Source organism: Suricata suricatta, chromosome 8 (genome assembly GCF_006229205.1).
Source record: "Suricata suricatta isolate VVHF042 chromosome 8, meerkat_22Aug2017_6uvM2_HiC, whole genome shotgun sequence".
Classification (NCBI taxonomy): domain Eukaryota; kingdom Metazoa; phylum Chordata; class Mammalia; order Carnivora; family Herpestidae; genus Suricata; species Suricata suricatta.
Window position 1 is genome coordinate 117,498,873 of NC_043707.1, and position 4,288 is coordinate 117,503,160.

The 4,288-nt window shown below is 52.3% G+C and overlaps 1 long non-coding RNA gene across 1 annotated transcript; it reads left to right on the top strand.

Moving 5' to 3' along the window:
* The first annotated feature begins 763 nt into the window (after positions 1 to 763).
* Positions 764 to 2,966, top strand: LOC115297886. Its single transcript, XR_003911509.1, has 2 exons — positions 764 to 2,319; positions 2,423 to 2,966. It is a non-coding gene; the product is annotated as an uncharacterized LOC115297886 (long non-coding RNA).
* The last annotated feature ends 1,322 nt before the right edge of the window (positions 2,967 to 4,288 follow it).

Consider the following 4,288-nt stretch of genomic DNA (forward strand, 5'->3'; position numbering starts at 1 on the left):
TCCCATGTTGTGGCATTTTTTGAGATGATCTGGGCTCGAAAGATGGCATTGAATTCTGAACCTGGCTTGGAAGCCCCCTCTTGTCACTAGAAGTCACGGAAGTCCAAGCGTGTGCTCTTAAGCCGAACCGCACCCACTTGAGCCTCGGTTCAGATGCAGGCTTTTCTGGCACCGGAGGACAAGGCAGCTTGGTGTAGTGGGGACAGCACTGTGCCTGGAGCTCGGAGGATGTGCCGTGAATCCCGGCCAATCGTCCACTCTGCTCCTGTTTCCTTGTCTGAAAAGAGAGAGGCGTGATGCCACCTTCTCAGACTTGTTGGCATTAGATGGCGTTTATAAAAAGAAGCTTTGTGCTTGGTGCCTGGCACACAGCACACACTTGATAAATGTTAGTTGGATCCGAGTAGATACAAAAATATCTGCTTCGTGCCGGGCTAGGTAATAGTTGAGTGGACAGTTGCCCACAGCCTAGAAAGCCAGTGCTTCTAATTCCTAGCCAGAGTTTTTGGCTGCCCTTCCAGCTGCCTCTTTAACATTCCTGGTTGCTTCTTTGTAAATCCATTTCTTCCTCAGCAAAATGTCCAAACCAAAGCTCTCGTGCTCTTTGGAAGGGCTGCTTTCACCAGTGACGTTTCTTTCTTTCTTTTTTTCTTAAGTTTTTATTTGTTTTTGAGAAAGAGAGAGCGTGAGCTGGGGAGAGGCAAGAGAGAGAGAGGATCTCAGGCAGGCTGCTCCATGCGTTTAGCACAGAGTCCGATGCAGGGCTCGAACTCACAAACTGCAAGATCGTGACCTGAGGCGAAATCAAGAGTCGGAAGCTTAACCAGCCCACACACCCCTGCCAGTGAGATTTCTGAGAAATGACTGCTGTTCCCCAAATCAGAGGAAACTGGGCTGGGAGCACCACCATTCTCCAGGCTTTGTTGTTCCGGAGAAATCCAGAGTGGCCACAGGCGTAGTAAATCCTGCCTCTTGAGCCAGCTCCTCCCTCTGCTTCACCATATCCCCACCTGTGCAGTCATTTCAGGTGCCAACATGACTTCCTTGCTCTGATCTTTGCATTCCCTGAGCTATGTAAATGCCCTGTGAAAAGATTCTTTCCTTCCTTGATCATCACGTAACAGACTGGGGGAAATATTTGTGAAACAAGCCCAGGAGGCCGAGTGGTATGATTGGGAAGAATGGCCTGAGAGAAGACCACATCTTTGGGCTGGCTCTCCTCATCTGGAAACCGATTGAACAAGGGAACTGCTCCGCTGCCTGGAGCACGTCAGGCCAGGTACCACCCACTGGCGTCAACAGCCACAACCTCGCTCAGCCCTCCCGGAGCATCCATGGCGATCAGAACTGTCATTCTCCTATTTTAAGGGGAGGAAACCAAGACTCGGAGCAGCACAGTCGCACGGAAGAGGCCAAGTGGGCGCTCGAAAAGCAGTCTCTGACACCACAGTCTATCCCCTTGACCTTGCTGCTGAAGTGATTTAGCCACTTGTGCAGTGCTCTACGAGACAAGCCCCTCCGGATGAGTTCTTGTCCATGGACACTCGCTGGCAGTTGGAGGACCCAGGGACTGTGTCTTAGGCTCTCTTGTGGACACCGAACATTGCAGACAGAACAGAACAGAACAAAGAGCAACCTTGGCCCTCAGGAAGCCTCACCAGTCTTTCTTAGAAAGACAGCTAAATGAAGACAGATTCCCGCTGCACCTCCGCCACGAGCCCTCGGGTGAGTCATCTCCTTGTCAGTAAAACAGAAATGACCCTTGCCCTTCAAGTGTGCTAGCAACACTGGTGACCCGGATTCCCGATACACAGCGCATTACCAGGACATGATGATGGAGTTCATAGAGAAAATGCAAGCATTGGCGATCGCTGTCGTCTTCCTAACTGTCAGGAACCAGGCCAAGGACTCTTAAGCTAGGATCCCCTGGAAGTCCACGAACCTGTAAAACTGCATGCAGAATTCCCGTGTTCTCGTATTCTCATAACTCCTCGTGGCTTAACGTCTGTTTAGTGCTTGCTGGGTGATCGGTCTGCATACACTATCTCAGTCCTCAGTAACCCTGTGGGAGTGACTGCCACTGTTATTTCCACGTGATGTCTGTGCATTTTGAGGTCCATGCATCTAGGAGTAGCAGAGGCTGAGAGTGAGCCTGTCTGCGGCTCCACGGCTCAGCCTCTTACCACTGCGCCATTGCGCTGGCACATTGCTGGGAGCGGGGAAAGACTCGCCAGGCACCCATGATGCAGAGGAGTCGACGAGCCGTGCATCCGAACGAAAGGAGAAGAAAGTCGAGCCCGTTTGCCAGTGCTGCCTCAGGTAAGACAGTTTTCTGTTTGGTCCTTCCCTCTTCTCCCTGCTGTGGGTGTTGAAGCCCCACAGCACTGGATTTGCAGAACTCTTAGAACCACTCCTGTTCCAGAAGGCCAGAGGAGCAAGTTCCTGGGGGAGAGAGGAGCCCGTTTTCCCAGCCAATACCTTCTGGAAAGGGCCGCCTGTGCTGGCTCCACACCACGGTCTTTCCTCTCAGACCGCGGCTCCGCACAGCTAATGGCACTGCATGATTCGTAACCCTGAAGGCCCACCGTCCTGCTGACATCTCAGGAATATGGCAGTTCTGTGTTTAGAGCCATGTGGGGCAATGGGACGATATGGGCAAGACCAGATCCTGTGCAGGTAACCCTCAGACTGAACAGGTGTGCACTCCGGGGGTAAAATCACGAGGCGGCAAATCATTACATTTTATGGGGTCCCTTTGAGAAAGGCTTTGGGGACAAATTCCTCTGAGCTTAGCTAGGAGATCACCTAGCTTCCTGCTTAGTTGGTGTGCATTCTTCGACTGGTAAGAAATGCTGCATTTTCTGCTGTTTTCCTCTTTGCCCTGGCTGTGAGGAAACCCCTTGTGTTTGATACTGTGCTTTTCCTCCATCAGGGTTTCGTAATAAAATTCTTACCGCCTCACCCAATGTCAGCCATTTTGTTTGGTGTTAATGTGCTTGGACATGTCTTGAGTCTTTCCAAACTGCCTCAGTCTGTCTTGGAAAAGAAGGAGGGAGTGAGGGAAGGGCTGCTTATGTGATACGGGAGGTGAGGCCGCACAGCTCCGAGGAGGAGGTGGGGCTGGCGTGGCTCCGCAGAGAGGCGGGGGGGCATTCCAGGCGGAGGCCATTGGCACTAAGGACTGCTCTTATGTAGTGAACCCCTGGAGTACTTGAGAAAGCTGCATTTGGTTGGAAACTGTGTTTTTCAAACAAAGCATAGGAACATCAGAAGGGAAGATTTTCTGTTCAAGAACCCAGAAGAGCCAGAGACCGGGGTACGTGCACAGGGCTGCTGGCCACTTCCAGCTTGGCCCACGTGGCATCCTTCCCGCCTCTCCCAAACATGTAGCATCAGTGCTTTGACTGTGAGTTGGGTGACCCTTTGCCGTGGGACTGAAAAGAAGGGTTTTATTGTCTCAGTCTCTCGGTTTTATTGTCAGCTCTAGGTTCCGTCATTTGCCTAGTGACGTGGGCACGGGTTCTGTGGTGACAGAGGTGACCTGTGGTTAGATTGTGACACTGATATAGCCTTGGGGAGCCACTTAACCTCCAAGCCTGAATGAACTCCTATGCGAAAGGGACAATCATAAAACCTATCTGTGGGTGGCACAGTCCATCCAAATTGAAAAGTGGTAGCCCAGTAAGTAGTCCTTCTTTTAATCTTTTTTCCTATGGTTCTTTGCCAAGGAAAAGACCCTGCCATGGCTACCAGGTGTGTCAGACTGTGTATCTTTGTCCCTGGTCCCCAGTGCGCCATATCCATTCCCGTCGGAATGCTGCAGCAGACCAGAACAGGTCGCTTTTCACTGGGGTGTTTTCCTGAGCTGCTAGATGTGCCCCCGGGTGGGGTGGGAGTCTGAGTCTCTTCCCCAGGGGTGTGGACAGGAAGCAGTCTGTCCTAACGTGGCGGCCTGCCGGGTATTGATGGTCATGGCACCCACAGTACCCAAAAGTCACCGAGAGGAGGACATTCTGTCACTGAAGATGGAAATGGGAGCTGTTGTTGAACTCACACCTTGGGCCAGTGGGACTTGCTCTTATTCCGGCGACCGCTGCAGGGGCTGCCTGCAGGAACTACCCTCCTTGAGGCGGGCACGGGAGGGAGCACAGAAGGGCACCGTGGGACGGGATAGAGCCATGTGTGCTCGAGCTGGATGTGCTACCAGCAAGGGGCTGTGGTGGGCTGAGAGCATTCTGGTGAGAATGTGTTGGCTCATCCTTTGAAACCCTCTGACAGTTGTCCTATA